General features: G+C 43.1%; 1 protein-coding gene across 1 annotated transcript in view; it reads left to right on the forward strand.

Moving 5' to 3' along the window:
• Positions 1-4,166: 4,166 nt before the first annotated feature.
• LOC110503581 (leucine-rich repeat and fibronectin type III domain-containing protein 1-like protein) overlaps positions 4,167-22,963 on the forward strand; it is a 158,638-nt gene continuing 139,841 nt past the window's right edge. Inside the window, exon 1 of the mRNA XM_021581986.2 lies at positions 4,167-5,290. The gene's annotated coding sequence lies outside the window, so the exon portion shown is untranslated. The remainder of the gene's footprint in view (positions 5,291-22,963) is intronic.

The following is a 22,963-nucleotide window of genomic DNA, read 5'->3' on the forward strand; positions in this document are numbered from 1 at the left end:
TTTTAGATACATCACTGCACTACATGGCAAAACAAGTAATTAACTAATGAAAACACTACTATGATTTGAATTTATTTCAACCACCAAGCTACTGCAAAATGTAATTAAATTACCAGTTTAACTACATGTAGTTAGTTCACTACTCCCAAAACTGAAAATATATGCAGTTATCTTTGTTAGCTAGTTAGCTAGCTAGCCAGCCACTTTTCAATATAATTTAGAAGTAATTTAATAGGATCTCTATGGAAACAGACCTGCCCATTACGCAGTACCTCATATGTTTACATTAGACAACACGTCGGGCAATGTTATGTTGAAATAACTCTTTGCCCTAAGGCCTTTATGGAGTGGCCACTAGCTGATGTGTTTAAAATTGTCAATCACTCGAGTCTGACACTTTTTGGGGCAAAATTTGAATTGAGACGATCAGAGTGCACTGGTATCCCAACTGCAACTTATCAATGTTTCAAACCCATTCACAAGCATTTTGTGTCCTCTTACGACCTGTTTTGTAACATGATTCCCTATGAAACACTGCCAAACAGATGCGCTCTGGTAACAGATAGTGAGAACATGATTCCCTATAAAACACTGCCAGACAGACGCACTCTGGTAACAGATAGTGAGAACATGATTCCCTATGAAACACTGCCAGACAGACACACTCTGATAACAGATAGTGAGAACATGATTCCCTATGAACCACTGCCAGACAGACACACTCTGGTAGCAGATAGTGAGAACATGATTCCCTATGAAACACTGACAGACAGACGCACTCTGGTAACAGATAGTGAGAAAGTTATAAAAAAGCTAAACGGCACAGACGCACACATGTCGCCACTCGCCAGTGACTTGATAAGCTTATTGTGGCCTGACTGCTCAATGTGCCTGCTAGCTACTACTTTCTAGCTTTATTGACAAACACAGAGTTAACACTGAGCCATATAGTACTTTGGACACTGATAAACAGCATGTAGCTTGTGCTTTATTTTACAGTAGTTTGACAGTTTGTAGATGATGAAGTTGTAGACATGTTATGTTCTCAGAAATCAGTCCTGCGCATGCAACCAGACTTTCCCGAATTGATAAACTGTATGCAGTGCACGGACTAGTTTTTCAATCACATTTTTTTACTTGAGAAATATTGCACCAAACACCTTAGTAAGATGTAAAACTGTGCAGCTGACTTCCTCCGCAAAAATGTCTTAATTAATTACAGATTTCTTGATTTATCTTAGATTGTTTCTGACTATTTTAAGCTATTTACTATTTTGAAGAAGTGGTTATGGTGTTGCTACATAAAACATGTTAGATAAAATATTGTATTTGAACTTTACTACTAAAGCCCATAGAAACGCATTGAATAACACATTCATAAATGGCAAAACAGACAGTCAAAAAATGTATCATAACGAATAAGGTTTTGAAATGTCTGTCCTTGTCACGCCCTGACCTTAGATCCTTTTTATGTCTCTATTTTGGTTTGGTCAGGGCGTGAGTTGAGGTGGGCATTCTATATTTTGTGTTCTATGTTTTCTATTTCTGTGTGTTTGGCCGGGTGTGGTTCTCAATCAGAGGCAGCTGTCTATCGCTGTCTCTGATTGAGAACCATACTTAGGTAGCCTTTTCCCACCTGTGTTTTGTGGGTTGTTTTCTGTTTTTGTGTCTGCACCAGACAGAACTGTTTCCATTTCGTTCATTCTCGTTGTTGTTTTTGTTATTCAGTGTTCAGTTCTATTAATAAATCATGAACACTTACGTGGTGTAATGGACTCCTGGACATGGGAGGAGATCCTGGACGGGAAGGGACCCTGGAGGAAGGCTGGGGAGTATCGCCGTTCACAGGAGGAACTGGGGGCAGCTAAGGCTGAGCGGCAACATTACAAGGGAACACGGCTGGCAAGGAAGCCCGAGAGGCAGCCCCCCAATTTTTTTTAGGGAGGGCACACAGGGAGTGTGGCAGAGTCAGGTTGGAGACCTGAGCCAACTCCCCGTGCTTACCGTGGCGGGCGTCGTACTGGTCAGGCACCGTGTAATGCGGTGGAGCGCACGCTGTCTCCAGTGCGCGTTCTTAACCCGGTGCGCTACATCCCAGCTCCCCGCATCTGCCGGGCTAGGGTGAGGATCCAGCCAGGACGGATTGTGCCAGTCCTGCTCTCCAGACCTCCAGTGTGTCTCCTCAGGCCAGGATATCCTGCGCCGGCTCTAAGCACGATTTCCCCAGTTTGCCAGGAGAACCCATTGCGGCCTGTTCCAGCTCCCCGCACTTGCTGGGCTAGAGTGGGCATTCAGCCTGGAAGAGTGGTGCCAAGGCTACGCACCAGATCTCCAGTGCTCCCCCACAGCTCGGTCTATCCTGTGCCTCCTCCACGTACTAGGCCTCCAGCCTGGTGAGTCCTGTGCCTGCGCCCTGTCCGTAGCTGCCAGAGTCGCCCTCCTGTCCGTAGCTGCCAGAGTCGCCCTCCTGTCCGTAGCTGCCAGAGTCGCCCTCCTGTCCGTAGCTGCCAGAGTCGCCCTCCTGTCCGGAGCTGCCAGAGTCGCCCTCCTGTCCGGAGCTGCCAGAGTCGCCCTCCTGTCCGGAGCTGCCAGAGTCGCCCTCCTGTCCGGAGCTGCCAGAGTCGCCCTCCTGTCCGGAGCTGCATTTACATTTGAGATTCTTCAAAGTAGCCACCCGTTGCCTTGATGACAGCTTTGCACACTCTTGGCATTCTCTCAACCAGCTTCATGAGGTAGTCACATGGAATGCATGTCAATCAACAGGTGTGCCTTGTTAAAAGTACATTTTTGGAATTTATTTTCTTCTTAATGTATTTGAGCCAATCAGTTGTGTTGTGACAAACTTGGGGTGGTATACAGAAGATAGCCCTATTTGGTAAAGGACAGAGTCCATATTATGGCAAGAACAGCTTAAATAAGCAAAGAGAAACGACAGTCCATCATTACTTTAAGACATGAAGGTCAGTCAATTCGGAAAATGTCAAGAACTTTGAAAGTTCTTCAAGTGTAGTCGCAAAAACCATCAAACGCTATGATTAAACTGTCTCTCATGAGTACCGCCACAGGAAAGGAAGACCCAGAGTTACCTCTGCTGCAGAGGATAAGTTCATTAGATTTACCAGCCTCAGAAATTGCAGCCCAAATAAATGCTTCAGAGTTCAAGTAACAGACACATCTCAACATCAACTGTTCAGAGGAGAATGCGTAAATCAAGCCTTCATGGTTGAATTGCTGCAAAGAAACCATTACTAAAGGACACCAACAAGAAGAAGAGACTTGCTTTGGCCAAGAAACGTGTACATTAGACCTGTGGAAATATGTCCTTTTGTCTGATGAATCCAAATTTGAGATTTTTGGTTCCATCTGCCAAGTCTTTGTGAGACGCAGAGTAGGTGAACGGATGATTTCTGCATGTAAAGCTGGATGAGAGAATGCCATGAGCGTGTAAAGCTATCATCAAGGCTACTTTGAAGAATATAAAATAGATTTAGATTTGTTTACACTTTTTTGGGGACTACATAACACACTATATGTGTTATTTCATAGTTGTGATGTCTTCACTATTCCACAGTGTAGAAAAAAATACAAAAAAATAAAGAAAAACACTTGAATGAGTAGGTGTGTCCTAACTTTTGACTGGTACTGTATATTTATTTGGTCTTGAGAACTTGAATGCATTAGTCCATGATTTAAGATACTTTCTGCAACTTTATTCACTAAATCTTGCACCTTGGAAATAATCTAGCCTTCTGTGCCTAACTGTCCTGGGGTGAGACATGGTACCCTTTGCCAGGCCTATACAAATAATAATGCAATAATTGTAAATGTAAGACTTAATTGAATGGTATTAATGGCAATTAGAGATATATGATGACAGCCTGAGCACAATAAACAGCATCAAATCTACGACGTCCATGTAGGCCTACAAGGACCAAGTAAACATTATGATTTAAAATCATGAGCAACTGAAATGATTATTATTAGGCTACACATTAAAAGGCTGAATTCAATAAATTTAAATCCACAAGCGCATATCTCTTTTAAATTCACAAGTGCATTGCCACCAGTGAGTGCATCGTTCCCTCCCTCCCGCGCACAGCTCTGTTCCCCCCCTCTCTGCATCTCATGTTTTAGTGAAACCTATTAGCCTACATGGTATTCCCAACGAGGCACAATGCAACACCTCCACACCAGCTCAATTGAACTAAATTCACGGTTTGACTTGAAGACCTGGAGGTGGATGAGATAGGTCTCTCTCTGCAAGCTACTTACTTGGTCAGCAAGTAGGCCTACAAGGAGAGACGCGGAAAGTACTCGCGGGTGGGAATGAGAAGGAAAGACATCGGACTGGGCGTGCCGCTGCAATTCCGGAGCTGAGATTGCATCTCACCCCACCCGCTCGCTCACCTAGGGTGATCCACAGAATTGTTGTGTAAATTATTCACGGTCATTTGCCCAATAACCTCATTGAGACGGATATCAGGTGACAGCGATGTAATTCATTGATATAGGACATTCATTCGCTTGAAAGGTTGTTTTACTTTCACTGGATGTATTTTTTTAAAGTGTTGGCTTTGTAGGAGGTTGTAGGAACCCAGCTATGGATTTTGGAGAAACGCTGGACACGCCTGCACCTTGTATTTTGGACAAAGTTCAAGGTTACTGCATAATTTTTCTCCAAAATACATGAGTGATTGTTTTTGAATAACGGTACAGTCCGTTTCAATTCACCGGAGTGTGTTTCTAACAATTGTATGCTTTCTTTGACATTTTGGGGAACGGACAACACAACGTTTCAAAGAACGTTGTGCCAGGAACCATTGGATAAATGTGATCAGCATGTTAGTCAAGGACATTTTGCAGTGCAACCGAGGTGCGAAGAGGCATTGCTACCCAGCACAGATGAAACCGAATCGATTGACTAAAACCCCCTTATAGTAGTAGCTTGATTTACTAAAACCCCCTTATAGTAGTAACTTTCCACTCTTATATCTTTGTTATTCCTATGCGTTTTCCAGTGTGTGTTTGCTATACCTGTGGCCGGTGGTGGTACCTGAAGCTTGTCTCCTGTCTGGGTGTGCGTCTTTTCGCGCTTAGACATTTCCCTGCGCTGCCTGACTGGCGTTGCTATAGAGCAACCCTACGCCGTCTCTGTTTCACCCTGGGCAGCATCGGATCCATCCGTGTGGGGACAGAAGTGCAAAGTTGGACGCTAATCGCCAGACGCCGTGCGTTAGAGAGCGGGATCTTTCGACTTTGAGGGACAGGAGAGAGGGCTCAAATAAAAAAGGTAGGCTAATTGATAACGTATTAATCATGTAAACGTGTTCGAAAATGAAATGCCGGTTTCTGCGATTTGGAATGCAATTTCGCATGAGAACAGCCCTGAACATTGCTGCATTTTTATTAGTTGAAGAATTACCGGCATGCACTACTGACGATAGCCTGCATCGCCATCCTTGTGCCAACATGCATTCTAATATTTGACGTCCATTTGATTAAATATAGTATATTTGTGCACGAATGAGTATGTTTTCCATTCTAGCTAATAATGCAGGAATATGTGAATCTATGTTTTGTAAGCATATTTACGTTACCAAAGCAAGGTATTTTATGCAGTGTCTCAATGATGTACAGAAATGAGTGAAACACTAAAACATGTTTAGGCCTAATTGGTGTCATTTACGAAATGGTGTGCTTTGTGGCTGCCAGAGCTGCCTGTAATCCTGACCGCATTGGAATGCGTTAACTCTGTTGGAATGAGGACACATTTTAGGTATGTTTCATTTGCTTCTGTGCTTGCAGTGACTAGCTATGTAGGGGCGAAAGAAACAGCGAGGAGTGTGGTTGGTAAGGTAGGCTGCACTGAAATCAAAACTAGCACTGTTTTCGCTGGCAGATGTGGCTGGGTGAGACTTTTCAGCACCATTGACAGCTCTCCAACGTTAGCATTGAATTCACTGACGAATTGGCTTTATGAGACGCTCAGTGCAATAGCTCCCGAAACGGTATCCTTGAAACTTTACCGTTTTGAGAGCCATATGGCATTATATATTTTACGCTGCATCATGATCAAATGAATAGTCAGGAATATATTAGTTATCTGCTGCACAAACAAACGATAAATAATAGATAACTGTGTCTCAGGCGATGTGTGTGCCTCGATAACGGTCATATGGAGCATTACAAGGTGCTCTACTTTATATCACTCGCACTTCACACCCACACACTTATTCTCACAGAGACGGCCTCACACACAGACAAAAAACCACTCAGCACCTAGCCTACACACTCGCATGTACGAAATGTAGTGAGTGCACTTATATCTAGGCTACAATGTAATTACAAGACAGCTAAGTCACTAATCTTCATGCATCAGCGATTAGGGCGTCATTTGATTTGAAGGTCATATCTGACACAATTCTGATAGCCTTTTTGAAATATGACGTGTCTCTAATGTGCACCAATTAGCATTTTCCTCTCCATTGTGACAGCCTTGCCTCTAAGTCAGCCAGCACCTGTGGTGGCCTGTTCTGGTGCCAAATATGGATAGGTTTGTATTTAGCATAGAGGATGACTATTGGTGAGTTGAATATGAAAGGCTCTCAATAATATTCAGGCCCTGTAGACTAATAGACACAAGATAGATTTTTGCAATCTTCATAAAAAGCCCAAATGCCTTTAATGACCAGTCAATAGCTGAAGACCACTTTGCTGCCTGGTGTTAGAGTTTGTGCCTCCTTGGGGAGGGCCTGCGCAGGATGAAGGCTGAATCATTGTCATGAGAGAGAGAGTGTGTGTGTGTTTTTTTTGTGTGTGTGTGTGTGTGTGTGTCTGTTTGTTTCAGTCTAGGTTATATTTTATGTACTGCTATAGCTCAGAAACAGCATGTTGACACCTTCCTAGCAGTGTGTGTGTGTGTATGTGTGTGTTTGTGTGTGTGAGTTCCAACTCATAGCCCATGGGTGGGATTAGGTGGACACGGCTGGTGCTAACAAAAATGCATTTGTACCTGGCTACTCCAGGCTGTCTGGTGTTCTGTGCCTGCCCAGAGCGGGCTCTCTGTCAGTAGGGTGAGAATTAGAACAGAGTAGGCCATTATGGTGGAATAGACATCCTGAGGCATACGGGTCCGCTCTCACTCTTCATTCCATCCCCAGTCAAGACCATGCCTCCCCAGCCCAGCTCAGCAACGATTCATGCCCTTGACTATCCCACATTGTGGTAAGTGAGGGCTGTGCAGTCTTATTGTGTCTGTTAACATTCAAGGCAGCTGTGAAGTTGGAGTTAGTGGGTTGGTAGGGACCTAACAGGGCCTAGTCTTGCACTTGTGTGAGGCAGGTCAGGTTGTAGTGGATTAGCTTCACTGTTACAGCCTGCTTTGATCCATAGAGTCTGGCATCCAGCAAGCAACTCTCTCCATCCGCTACCTGAATGAACTTCCCCTGTAGTCACACAATGGAATACAAACTGAGACTTGCTATTGGTTTAGGGTGGTTTTATTGCAATGTAGGTGTATTATTGTGAATTACTCATGCAGGGAATTATTTAGAACAGCTAGGTTGGTAAGGTGAATCCTTTGTAGATTTAGCCTTTTTGCGGTCCATCATGGCCTGTCAAACACAATACACACACAGCAATAGCTCAAGGGAGTTTCTCCTTTAACTCCCAGCCTTCCCTTCTTTCCATCAAAGCTGAAGACTTGGCATATGTTAAATAACTTGTCTGAACTACCCCGCATGGAAATAAACCTGAAATAGCCACACTCACTCATTGCAGTCTCTTCCCTGCTTTCATGGTGTGTAAATATTGCCCTCTGATTCAACTCCTGTAAACAGGTTCCCCATGCTGGGGCACTATATAGATTAGAAAAGGGGAATTACAAGGGGAGAAAAGGGATAGAATGCATACCGTTGCTACTATCATTGCACCATAAGGCATCATGGGGGGAAATGTCTAAGGCTTTGAGCGAGACCGTGGATAAATGGCACCCAATTATCTCAATCACCGTTGTGTGAACAGTGGCGTGGTTGCTGTCAGCATTAAGATAAAAATAGATTGTGTGAACCACAAAACTACAGCATTGCGGCTGCAGCCCATACTGTACTGTTGCTATTGGCTGGGGTTTGTTTTCTCATTGTTTTGGGCAAGTGTAATCCTCTTTTGCAACTGTTATAGAGAAAATGTATATGCTCCAGTCAGTAGCCTAATCGGGTTGATGAACTTCAGATGTGGGCAGAACTCATGCAGAAAGGGTGACATTTCCCGTCCGCAATAGGCATGAAATTAATGCGTAAACCAAACTCAACGGCTTGCAAGCATGAGCTCATACACAATTTGATATATAAAAAAAGAAAATGTTTATTGTGACACTTGATAGGTGCATCGAAACGCGATGTTTTACAGCCATAGTAGTATGGCACCCATGGAGCAAATTAGGGTTAAGTGCCTTGCTCAAGGGCACATCAACAGATTTTTACTTTGACAGCTCAGGTATTTGAACTAGCAACCTTTCGGTTTCTGGCCCTATGCACTAACCGCTAGGCTACCTGCTGCCCTATAAAAGCTATACATGCATAAGCATGAGGTCATTAACTAGTAATTATCAGGAATCAAGGTAAGACCCAAGTGCAGACTGTGTGAAGGAACAATGTTTATTGTAACCACAGGGACAGGTCAAGATAGACAGGGGTCAATCCAGAACAGAGGCCAAGGTACAGGATGGCAGGCAGGCTCAGGTCAGGCAGAGGTCGGTAATACAGAGGTGCAGCAAAGGTACAGGATGACAGGCAGGCTCTGTGTCAGAGACCGGCAGTGGTCAGGCGGGCGTGCACAGGGTAAGGACAGGTAAAGGTCAAAAACCAGGAGGACAAGAAAAAGAGACTAGGGAAAACCAGGAGCTGAGACAAACCACTGGTAAGCTTGAACAAACAAGACACACTGGCAAAAGACAGAAAACACAGGTATATATATACACAGGGGATAATGGGGAAGATGGGCGACACCTGGAGGGGGGTGGAGACAAGCACAATGACAGGTGAAACGGATCAGGGTGTGACTAGTAATGATGTGTATGGGGTTAATTTGCTGGAAATACCAATGCAGATGGGAAAAGATAGGGGAGGGACTGTATGATCGAGCCATGATAAGTTTCCATATTATTGTTAGATTAGTGAAATGTATGTAATGTACATAACACATAATGAAATTATACAACGTGTAAATTGTTTTGTTTTCAAAACATAGGCTTACTCACAGATATTCAGGAAGTCCTGGATATGGTGTACCTTTTTGGATTAGTTGATCTCTCTGTCCATCAGAAGGTCTTCAATGTGTGAATTAAGGTGTGGGGTCATCACCGCCTGAGCTTTGTTCCTAATTCCCATTTGGTGACGGTTTGATCCACGTGCAGTGAGGCCTTTATTAGCCCTTTTCAGTGAGCTGGCAGGCCCTCAATACCTCCTCAGGGCTGCTGGCTGTTCTGTTGTGATCTAGCTGCCCACTGACCCTCAGTAGTCTCCTCCACCATTGATCCAACTCTCACCCCCAAGCTCAGCCATCACTTTCACCTTGAATATCCTCCTCCTCTTTGTCCTCCTCCTCTCTTTCCCTCTTTCTTTCCCCTTAATGTACATTATTGGAGAGGTTGGGGCATTTAAGCAAACAACCAGTTATAAATGCTTTAAAGAGCATTACTCATGACATATTCTTCACAAATAATGTATGTTTGTCATGCTGTGTAAAGTGTGACATAACAGCTCCTGCTCCAAAACCTTAACACATACAGTCGTTGTTTGTTTAAAGTGGGACTGAGCTTCTTTTTCTTTTAACACCAACATTCCTCTAAGCTTCAATAGGCACACACCCATACTCTCACGTAGTGTAGGTTACGACCCACATTAGTCAGTGGCTGGAGCCGACAAGCTTAGTTTTATGGATTCTGAAATGGGCCATGGTTGACATCACTACAGACAATAATGTTGCCACATTCATTACTAGGCTGTGCTTGTGATGATATGAGCTGGCAACAGTGAAAATATCCAGCTCAGTAAATATGATGTTGTTCTAAGGATGAAATGCAATGGTAGGTCGGTCACCCCTGGTTAAAGGAGATACTCAATGGCAAGAAATCAAAACAATAAGACCATCATGGCTGGCATTGTACATCAGAGAGTAACCAGCAAGGAGAAAAGACACTGGGTGTGAATGAGAGGTCATGATTACCTTTCCTTCCAGCTCGTAAATCACGACAGCTGGCACAACCCTCCGGATCATATTTCCACCAGAGGCAATAGAGAACTTCAAGGGGAGATTAAAGTGGGGGCTAATACTTTCTTGAGCTGTCTGCCTTTATTGTTGGCTAACAGCCTCGTTATCCAATAAAAATGATTCATAAATAGTTCATGGAAATACATGGATAGTCAAGTCCCTACTGGTTGCTTGATGAAAGGTTGAAATGCAATTCAATCTAAACTGCTTTTGTCTTTTTTGGGGATCACACAGTTAAGTCGATTGATGCAAGATCAACATTGTGTAATGAGTGAGATTATCTTTTATCAATGTGTCTGTGAGTGGAGGGTAACAAAATTTACCCCGCATGTACCGTAAGCAATAAGTATTCCTTTCCTATGCTTCCTCGATCATCAATTTTCTACGTTGCACTTAGTCCAACGCTGCTTGGCTCTCCATGCTCCACCCTCCAACTCAGAGCCAGGTCAACGGTAGAGGAAACAAGTGCTCGCCGGGGTCAAGATAGGGGCGTCCCTGCGGTGTCACCCAGTGTCGGCCTAGTGGGAGGATGATGGGGCCCTATAGATGATCGATGCTTCCGTTCTCAACCACCGCCATCCATTGTCATGGCTCCAGCAGATACAGAGTGATGCCATGGAGGTAGTCTCACTATTACGTCAAGATGTGGACAAATGGCTGCTCTGGCCAATAAACAAGAGGAAACCCCATTTTCCTCCTTTCTCTCTCCCCCTGTGTGAGCCTGCAGGACAACGATCAGGGATCATCCTCCAGACCGTCATCTCACCCCAGCAGACTTTCATGGACATGATCTCCAAGGAGACCAGCTAGACCCACCAACACAGACTAGTCTAGAGACTGTAGCTGCAGGTGCAATATACAGATCCTTAATGCTGCAGTATAGTTCCAGTCTAAGACACTAGCTAGGAAAATTGACTCGTCTTTCAATCAATGGCTTTCATCAATTTGTAGCTATGAAACTGGAGAAGTACTGCATCCATTGTGGACAGTAGAGGAGCGCTGTAGTACCCTGCATTATTTCACCCCTATTGTTATACCTCACCACTGTGTTTTCTTATGTGTAATATGTTTGCTTTGACTGTTTGCAACCATGGCCAGGATTTGTTGTGCATCTGCGAACAAATTTGTTCTCAGACGAATAGAACATGAGTGAGTGTCCCATGTGAGAGGAGTGCACACCTCCAGTAGCCATTCCTGCCTCTGCATACTGTATGTAGGTCAAAGGTCTCGAGATGAGCAGCCGAAGGCGATCACGTCTGGGTGGAGAGAGGCTTGATACTACATGAGGTTTTAACGAGCCTGTTTAACAGCACAGTAGCCTGGTCATGTACGAGCAGGCACCTGGAAAGCGAAGCAATTAGCCATGGAGCACAGCCTCAAATATATTAGACCTTCTAAAGACATCTGGATTATTGACTTTCTCACATGTGTATGCATATGCACATGGATGTGTGTTTGTTTGCCAGCTACAGCAACATATTAACCAAAGATGGTTTAGTTTTTCATGCTGCATTAACATTACACACTTACCCCATTGTATTGTAATGACTGTGGCGTTGATAAGCACAATTACAGCTCCCCCAAGGGAGCTAGCTTTCTTGCTAATGTGCCCATCTCTGGACCCCAAGGTTCTATTCACGCCTTAGATCTTGTGCTTCTCCCTTATTTCATGAACCTTTTACTGCAGTGGGCTAAAATCGGGTTGTTTCTTGGTAGTCTTAAACAAATCTACTTTGAGCAAAAGTACACACCTCACACACACACATGGTTATGGGCTTAAAAAAAAAAAAAAAGACACCTGTACCATGTCAGATATAACATTGAAAAGTGTTCCATTTTGATTTGGCTTCAAAATTGTTTCTTTGAAGGAATGTTTTTTAACCTTTTCACGTGTGAGTTCCAAATATCTCTAATGGTCGTCCCAGCATGAGTTTTTTTGTTTGTTATGTGTGTGTGATCGCAGAATGCACTCGCCGTTCCAAAATGTGATTGTTACGCAACTGGACAGTTCACCCACGCCGCCCTCAAGCAAATTCACGCCGCCTGCTAATTTTCCATAGGCTATGTTTCAACTTGCCAATTTGAGTTTGATTTTCTAACAACAGTTTGAATTGAGGTGTGTTCGACTTCCTCGTTAATTCACATCGAGGTTTTTTTAATCTTCGTCGAGAGCCAAAGCATAAACTTTTTCCTCCCTGGCACATTTTACGGCTTGCGCCCACACTACTAATAATAACTTTGGTGTGTGTTCCTGTGACAGTAAGTGTCTTACTAAGCTATCATCATAGTTTCTGTATGGTGTGATGTCATATCTACTGTAACACATCATATGTATGTATGGAGCATAATGTATGTACTGTTTTATTGGCGTTTTCAAGTACTGGTGACAAATCATGTATTGCGATTCTTGCATAGATTGTCATAGACACAAATTATACTTTTTTGAAGGTTGTACTGATTGTCATTTTACTGCAAGAACAGTGTAATAGTAAATGGATCTCTTTTCCACAAAATTCTGATCACATTTGAATGTAATGTTAGTTCCAATCACATCATTCTAGCTTTGCTTCAGAGTGCGTCATATTTTTCCTGCGTGTGTCAGAATGCAGTTTTCAATCGCATCTCGGTGACAAGGAAATGGCATATCCATTGCTCATTCGTGCTTCAATATCCAAAGGCGCAATGCACTCAAATAGCCTGAGATTGAGGACAGGAGAGAGAGTGAATGAGGATTCTGAGCTTCTCGCTCTGATCTCGAAAAACATGAATTTTTCTAACTTCACTTTGTCAGCACTTTGATATGACCCACAGCCTTTCAAGTGCTAATCACTCATTTGTGTCTCCACTTATTTCGACGGGCGAAAAGGACTGATAACCGCCGCATTCTTGAGATTCTCAGATCATTTCAAATCCAATACAAAAGGATAAAGTGTATTGGATAAAAAGAGGGAAGATTCATTGCCAAAGCTCTGGGTTTTGCGGCATTAAAGTGTAAAGTGTAAATTACACTTTATCCCACACATAAACATTTTGAATCTTATTAATCTAGCTAGCAGACTTGCACTGCAGCAATTTCACATATAATGTGCCACCTATGAAATGATCATTGATTTAATATCGTACATATCAATTTACTCTGTTGGCTGTTTACTGTAGGCCTTCATTGTAAATAAGAATTTGTTCTTAACTGACTTGTCTAGTTAAATAAAGGTAAAAATAAAATAAAAATGAAAAAATTAACTGTGGATAATTTGAATACCTCTCTGAACAGCGGTCCAGTGAAATATGCCCAGGGAAATTAAACCAGCTTTTTTCTACACCCTCTTGTTTAATCTAATAAAAAAGGGATTAACTGAAAAGAGAGTAGCACACATGCATGCGGGTACGCACCCACACACACCCCCCCACACACACACACACACACTTCCTTTCTCTCTTTCTTCCTGTATCTACCTGTCTCTCGTTTTCTATCTCTCACTATCTCTACCTACCTCTCTAACTCTCTTTCTCACCCTATCTCTCACAGATACAGCATATGACTTCTCCTAGCCCTATTTTTCTATTAGGGCCATGGAGTAATCCATGTGTCGGAGAGAAAACAAAATAATCAGTAGGTGTGAGCCTTGAGTCTTTGGAGTGTGAGAGCTGCATCCCTCTTGTAATTCTGCACTTGATGTATTCCCCACGAAAGGGATCCTCATTAATTTTTCATATGAGACTCTGCAATGCATTGTGGGTTCAGTGCTGTAAGGAGAGAGTAACAGTGGCTCAGCAAACTTGTTTCAACCATTAATTGCTTCAATTGATAATCTGATCAATACCTGATGGCAAATATATTTCAAAAACCTCACACTCCCATTTGCCATCTCCTCCTTCTCCCCATCCTTTCAGCTCAGCCTTGCGCTCCCATGTCACACACGCACACACAAATGCACACACAAATACACACGCATGCACACACTCTTTCTCTCCTTCTCTTTCCTGAACCTTAGCACTCATTGATCAGTTGGTGGGTGGGGTGAAGCAGGCTTTTACTACCTGTAGCCTGAGTCCGCCCAGAGTGGCTGTGGTGGCTGAGCTCCCTGCTGAGACTGGGGTGATTAGATCCCTACTGGGCCCTGACACTGTCTGGCACCAACCACTGTTTCCCATCATGCACTGGAAGCTGAAGAAAATGGTTTCCCCCCCACCCCACCCAGCAGCAGCACACAGCACACAGATAGAGCTATGTAGGCCACCCTGCAAAACGTTTTCAGAAGTCAGGCTGCCCTTTAGACTCTATGGAGTTGTAACTCTGGAGGAGGAGATGTCTCTGTAGGTTGATATTCAGTAGTTATGTTACCTGTTGTGGAGTAGCTAACTCACTCTTGAGATGCTTGCACATGGGGACTCGATAACATACATCAATGTTGGGCGTACCACGGCCATGGAGACACGCTGAGGGTTAGAATAGAACAATCAGAGTAATCATTCAGATATTATATTGAGTATCTCATACTATTTGCCATTTGTCTACTCTTAATTCATTGAGTTACTACTACAGTAGGTCCCCTATCATGGAACATGAATCATCCAGCATTTACATGTGTGCGTATTGCACTACATACTTGACAAGTGTTCCGTTTATGTTTCTGGAATTTCTTCCCTACAGCAATCCAGAAAAGAGTCGACACTCTTTTCCCTGGATGCATATTATATGGTAAACCCCAAGGCAATAATCTCAGGATATCTGGTTGCTCTGAGGCAGCACATAAGCATATCAGGGATTGCAGACAAGAGCAACATTGGCAGATAAGATTTTGGGCTGTGCTTGGTTAGAGGCAAGGTCAAGAAAGTACATTTTTGTAGTTGTCCTCCCAGGACCACAAATTGATTTCATAGGAGTAGGAGTGTGTGAGTGTAACCAATTAAAAGGGAAATAATAGTCTAATAATGTTTTCAGAATAGTGAACAATGTAACATTCGATCTGCCCTTGCAAATCGCAAGACTTTCTGCCAAAGCTTTGGTCAAGGATTTTGCTCCATATACCCCCAGAATCCCTCCCCAGTAAAAATCAATTCCCATGTACCATCAAAATGAAAAACAATCCTAGTAGCTCTCATTGTCACGGCTACATCTCAGCTCTGCAAAGCCCTCCACCAAGGAACTGCAGAGGGAGGCTATTTGGAATAAAACTTTGACTGTAGGATTTCAACACCACCATGTTCCTCCTCCTGCCTTCTCCATTTCTCCCATCCCTTGTTTTCTCCATCTCCTTTTCGAAAGCAACTCAATCTCTCCTTCTCATCATCCCCCACCACCACCCTGTCTCGAAAGGTTCCACTTTTGTTTCCCTTTCAAGAGGTAAATAACACATTCAATCAGATTATTGAGAGACTCAATGTTATTGCTGGCTGACAGGCGGCATCATTTTTTTTCCATCCTCTCTTGTTTGCTTTCATTGTTCCTAGTGTCAGAGCTGTCAACACTCCCACCCCCTCTCTCACGTCCCCATTGCTCATCAATCCCATCGCCATCAGCCACAAAAATTGACGACTCATGCGCAACGAACGCGAGTCAATGAACACACACACTTTATATTCATGTGGGCTAAGTAGAAAATGGAAGGAGGAAAGAGAGAGAAAGGGGGACAAATGGTGATTGATTCGCCGTACTGAAGAAGTTAAGCAGTTTTACCTAATACTGTATGTGTTGAGGCATACTATATGTGACCAACCAACTTGACTCGGTCTTAAGTAGCAAAATTTGAAACTGTGTTTTTTGCATTCAATAAAAGTGTGATTCAGAGCTAGAAAATGGTATATCACACACTGCAGTTGAGGAACGATTGGAAAGTCATTCTGCTTTGAAAGTTGATCAACTTGTAACCTCACTTTTGAGAAAATGGCCCTTGAATGTTTTTGTACACCTACTGGAGAGCTCTTCTTTGTCTACACCCATTCAGCATCGTTCACACCCTCTTAGACCTTTGTCCCATCCATCTCTTTAAAGATTCACATGTGAGGCCATGTGGTAAACACACACTATATCAAATAAAATCTAAGTTTATTTGTCACATGCACGGGATACAGAAGGGGGAAACGGTACAGTGATAGTACTTGCATAGGAGCAATATCAAAAACAAAGTGTCCAGAACACAATATTTCATCGTTATTAGATGCTTACCCAACACACTTCTCTAAATTGATGGGTCATTTGAAGGAAATGCTATACCCACCAATAGTGAATGGTTCACTATTGTCTAGACATGTACACGTCTCATGAAATAGAATTGATGGCCCGTAATCACCCCCAGACACACCTGCTAATTTGAAGGGTCATCTAATAATCCGGCCAAAGTGGAGTCTTTTGTTTAGACATGTAGCTAGCTAAATAAAGAATCAGCATAACCCCAACTCATACTACTACCAATACAAACATTGTCAAAGCTCTAGTATGAATCTGCAGGTAGCTAAAGCTAACAAACTAGTTAACATTAGGCTATAACTAGCAATGGAAATTAATTTCTGGTTCGAATAATATTACTACACAGATCGTACACGTAACGTTAGCTAGCGAGCCAACAAATCAAATCAAATTAAAGTTTATGTGTCAAGTGAGCCAAATACAACAGGTATTCAGTGAAATGCTTCCTTACAGGCTCTAACCAATAGTGCAAGAAAGGTATTAACGTTTGCTAGCTAACTAACAGTATGCTTTAACTTGCAATATAAATTACTTCATGACAAAATTAGAAACTTAAATCTGGAAAATGTAGCTAGACTCTTGCCCATATAGATGAACGCTTCACGGCAGACTGGAACCATTTAACTCTGTCTTGCTTGAAGCAACATCTTGTTTGGCCAGCTTTATGTCAAGTCACTCCGGTTCACACTGAATGTGGCGTGTGCAGAAAACAGCCCATCACATTTTCCAACTGATCTGTCGATAGCCCCTGCTAAATTCAGTGTATCAATGTTGTTGAGAAAGGTAGCAACATTTTTGTAGTTCTCCATGGCTAAGGTTATATCTTTCAAAAACGGTGCGGTAGAAAGGACTGTCAACACATACTGAACAGCTGACTTTATAGACAGAAGCTTGCTATATGGCAGACCAATCCAAACTCATCTCCGGGCATGTCCAGCCCATACATTATCTCAGCCAATCAATACTCAATACTAGTGGGAAGGTTCTTGCCTTTTTTCTGTGGCTAAACCAACTAGGCTCGCAATTTTAACAATTTAATACATTTTTATGGATGGAATACAAGTTATTATTAAGGGACATGAAAGTTCACATGTACCAGAAGGCATTTCTGCCAAAAAACGTGTTTATGTTCAAATGCTGCTCCTGTGAAGTAGTGACATGAGACATACGCCTAGTTTCCTGAAACAAGTCACATATGTGGAAGAATGAACACATTATGCTGAGAAACATGTGCTGTGCTGTATGGTGCAGTGCATATAGGTACTGTATGGTGAAGGAAGGATAGCAGGAGAAGTAGGGTAACCTAGATTCAGCAGTTCCTTTTTCGAGCTCACCTTGCTTTCGATGAATGGTTTACTTTCTGAAAGTTTTTTATTTTTTTATTTCACCTTTCTTTAACCAGGTAGGCCAGTTGAGAACAAGTTCTCATTTACAACTGTTACCTGTCCAAGATAAATCAAAGCAGTGCGACAAAACAACAACAGAGTTACACATGAGATAAACAAACATACGGTCAAATAACAAAATAGAAAAATCTCTATACAGTGTGTGCAAATGAAGTAAGGAGATAAGGCAATAAATAGGCCATAGTGGCGAAGTAATTACAATTTAGCAATTAACACTGGAGTGATAGATGTGCAGATGAGGATGTGCAAGTGACATGTGACATGACGTTGGCTTTAGAAACGTAGTAGCTGAATGGTTGGTCCAATTTCAGGGACGATCTGGAAGACAGGGTAGTTCTGTGGCTTCTTCTTGGGAATGGCTGAGAAATTGCTTATCTATGAGGTAATCCCGCATGCTGCTCCTATTATATCTGCATTATATTATGTCTGCCCACCGCATCACCAGGGGCAAACTACCTGCCCTCCAGGACACTTACAGCACCCGATGTCACAGGAATGCCAAAAAGAGCATCAAGGACATCAACCACCCGAGCCACGGCCATTTCACCCCGGTATCATCCAGAAGGCGAGGTCAGTACAGGTGCATCAAAAATGGGACCGATACACTGAAAAACAGCTTCTACTGTATCTCTCTACTGCCATCACACTGTTAAATAGCCATTACTAGACGGCTTCCATCCGGTTACGCAACCCTGCACCTTAGAGGCTGCTGCCCTATATACATAGACTTAGAATCACTGGCCACTTTAATAATGGAACACTAGTCACTTAAATTAATCATGTTTACATACTGCTATACTCATCTCTTATGTATATACAGTATTCTATTCTACTGTATTTTAGTCAATGCCACTCCGACATTGCGCAATCTAATATTTATGTAGTTCTTAATTCCATTATTTTACTTTTAGATGTGTGTGTATTGTTGTGAATTGTTTTTAGATACTACTGCACTGTAGAGCTAGGGACACAAGCTACACCCACAATAACATCTTCTAAATACTGTATGTGTATACGACCAAAACATTTGATTTGGATTTGATATGGTATTCATTGGACTTTGGGACTGTGTGTAATAAAATGGGCCCTTTATGCCAATCAGATATGGCAGTGGCTTTGCTGATAAGACTGAGGTCATTAATCGAGATGGATTTTCTGCCCTGCGAAGTGGATTTATCCAAGCTCTGGGACACTTACCTACTCATTTATAGTGACAAATGCCCGCAGCACACCGACGTGGCATCACTGCAAACAAAAATGAGTCATTAGGACGTCCCCGGAATGTCACGAAATGGTCGCCTAAAGTGGTCAGGACGTTGTGTCATGGTTGCCTGGAGGTTTTGTCTAATTCCTGGTTGGTGCCGGGGACAACCCTGAGGATGTTTTTAGGATGTTCTTGGATCGGTGTGTCATGTTCCCCTGGAGGTTTTTGTACCCTAGTTCCCAGGTTATTTAATGAAGCTGCCATGAAACTAGACACTAATGTACTGGTCCTCTTGCTTAGTTGTGCACCGGGGCCTCCAACTCCTCTTTCTATTCTGGTTAGAGCCAGTTTGTGCTGTTCTGTGAAGGGATTAGTACACAGCGTTGTACGAGATCTTCCGTTTCTTGACGATTTCTCACATGGAATAGCCTTCATTTCTCAGAACAAGAATAGACTGACGAGTTTCAGAAGAAAGGTCTTTGTTTCTGGCCATTTTGAACCTGTAATCGAACCCACAAATGCTGATGCTCCAGATACTTAACTAGTCTAAAGAAGGCCAGTTTTATTGTTTCTTTAATCAGCTGAGCTAACATAATTGCAAAAGTGTTTTTTAATGATGATTTAGCCTGTTAAAATTATAAACTTGGATTAGATAACACAACGTGCCATTGGAACACAGGAGTGATGGTTGCTGATAATGGGCCTATGTAGATATTACATACAAAATCAGCCGTTTCCAGCTACAATAATCATTTACAACATTTACAATGTCTGCACTGTATTGCTGATCAATTTGATGTTATTTTAGTGGACAAAAAACGTGGTTTTCTTTCAAAAACAATGACATTTCTAAGTTACCCCAAACTTTTGAACGGTAGTGAATACGTTTTTTTCACATTAAATAAGAGCTAAATAAGAGGACAATAAATGTCCATTGCAGTGGGCACACCGATGCCACAACTATGTTTTTCACGTACTGTACCCATTGACTGTAATGTAATTGTATTCATATTTATGTCCTAATGACCACTACAGAGGACAATTTTACACATACAATAAAATATAAATCTTTTTTTTTTTAACGTTTTTTTTTGAACATTTTCCGTCAAAATAGAATTGCCAAAGGGGGAGGAGTTGCAGTCTACAGCAGAGATAGCCCATGGTCCATACCCAAACAGTTCAAACTTCTAATTAAAAAATGTAATCTCTCCAGAAATAAGTCTCTCACTGTTGCCGCCTGCTACCGAGCCCCCTCAACTCCCAGCTGTGCCCTGGACACCATTTGTGAATTGATCGCCCCCCATCTAGCTTCAGAGTTTGTTCTGTTAGGTGACCTAACCTGGGATATGCTTTACACCCCGGCAGTCCTACAATCTAAGCTAGATGCCCTCAATCTCACACAAATTATCAAGGAACCTACCAGGTACAACCCTAAATCTGTGAACATGGGCACCCTCAGACATTATCCTGACCAACTGGCCCTCCAAATACACCTCCGCTGTCTTCAATCAGGATCTCAGCGATCACTGCCTCATTGCCTGTATCCGCAAACGACCACCCCTCATCACTGTCAAACGCTCCCTAAAACACTTCTGCGAGCAGGCCTTTCTAATCGACCTGGCCCGGGTATCCTGGAAGGATATTGACCTCATCACGTCAGTTGAGGATGCCTGGTCATTCTTTAAAAGTAAATTCCTCACCATCTTAGATAAGCAAGCTCCGTTCAAAAAATGCAGAACTAAGAACAGATAAAGCCCTTGGTTCACACCGGAGCTGACTGCCCTCGACCAGCTCAAAAACATCCTGTGGCGGACTGCAATAGCATCCAATAGCCCCCGTGATATGCAACTATTCAGGGAAGTCAAGAACCAATACACGCAGTCAGTCAGGAAAGCAAAGGCCAGCTTTTTCAAGCAGAAATGTGCATCCTGTTGCTCCAACTCCAAAAAGTTCTGGGACACTGTAAAGTCAATGGGGTACAAGAGCACCTCCTCCCAGCTGCCCACTGCACTGAGGCTAGGCAACACGGTCACCTCCGATAAATCCATGATAATCGAAAACTTCAACAAGCATTTCTCAATGGCTGGCCATGCCTTCCTCCTGGCTACTCCAACCTCGGCCAACTGCAGCTACTCGCCCAAGCCTCCCCAGCTTCGCCTTTACCCAAATCCAGATAGCAGATGTTCTGAAAGAGCTGCAAAACCTGGACCCATACAAATCAGCTGGGCTTGACAATCTGGACCCTCTATTTTTGAAACTATCCGCCGCCATTGTCGTAACCCTTATTACCAGCCTGTTCAACCTCTCTTTCGTATAGTCTGAGATCCCCAAGGATTGGAAAACTGCTGCAGTCATTTCCCTCTTTTCCAAGGGGGAGACACCCTGGACCCAAACTGTTACAGTCCTATATCCATCCTTCCCTGCCTATCTAAGGTCTTCGAAAGCCAAGTCAACAAACAGATCATTGACCATCTCGAATCCCACCGTACCTCTCCGCTGTGCAATCTGGTTTCCGAGCCGGTCACGGGTGCAACTCAGCCACGCTCAAGGTACTAAACGATATCATAACCGCCATCGATAAAAGACAGTACTGTGCAGCCGTCTTCATCAACCTGGCCAAAGCTTTCGACTCTGTCAATCATCATATTCTTATTGGCAGACTCAGTAGCCTCTGTTTTTCTAATGACTGCCTTGCCTGGTTCACCAACTACTTTGCAGACAGAGTTCAGTGTGTCAAATCAGTCTCTATGGGAGAGCCACAGGGTTCAATTCTCGGGCCGACTCTTTTCTCTGTATACATCAATGATGTTGCTCTTGCTGCGGGCGATTCCCTGATCCACCTCTACGCAGACGACACCATTCTGTATACTTCTGGTCCTTCCTTGGACACTGTGCTATCTAACCTCCAAACGAGCTTCAATGCCATACAACACTCCTTCCGTGGTCTCCTTTCTGCTCTCAAATGCTTGTAAAACCAAATGCATGCTTTTCAACCATTCGCTGCCTGCACCCACACGCCCGACTAGCATCACTACCCTGGATGGTTCCGACCTAGAATATGTGGACATCTATAAGTCCCTAGGTGTCTGGCTAGACTGTAAACTCTCCTTCCAGGCTCATATCAAACATCTCCAATCTAAAATCAAATCTAGAGTCGGCTTTCTATTTCGCAACGAAGCCTCCTTCACTCACGCCGCCAAACTGACTATCCTACCGATCCTCGACTTCAGCGATGTCATCTACAAAATAGCTTCCAATAATCTACTCAGCAAACTGGATGCAGTTTATCACAGTGCCATCCATTTTGTAACTAAAGCACCTTATTCCACCCACCACTGCGACCTGTATGCTCTAGTCGGCTGGCCCTCGCTACATATTCGTCGCCAGACCCACTGGCTCCAGGTCATCTACAAGTCCATGCTAGGTAGCTCCACCTTATCTCAGTTCACTGGTCACGATGGCAACACCCACCCGTAGCACGCGCTCCAGCAGGTGTATCTCACTGATCATCCCTAAAGCCAACACCTCATTTGGCCGCCTTTCCTTCCAGTTCTCTGCTGCCTGTGACTGGAACGAATTGCAAAAATCACTGAAGTTGGAGACTTTTATCTCCCTCACCAACTTTAACCTTTCTGATCTCCCCATCCCGGATCCGGGTTCGTGAATACAGACTCAAGCTCATTACCATAACGCAACGTTAACTATTCATGAAAATCGCAAATGAAATGAAATAAATATGCTAGCTCTCAAGCTTAGCCTTTTGTTAACAACACTGTCATCTCAGATTTTCAAAATATGCTTCTCAACCATTGCAAAACAATCATTTGTGTAACAGTATTGATGGCTAACGTAGCATTTAGCATTAGCATTCAGCTGGCAACATTTACACAAAAAAAC

This window comes from Oncorhynchus mykiss, chromosome 24 (assembly GCF_013265735.2).
Source record: "Oncorhynchus mykiss isolate Arlee chromosome 24, USDA_OmykA_1.1, whole genome shotgun sequence".
NCBI lineage: Eukaryota > Metazoa > Chordata > Actinopteri > Salmoniformes > Salmonidae > Oncorhynchus > Oncorhynchus mykiss.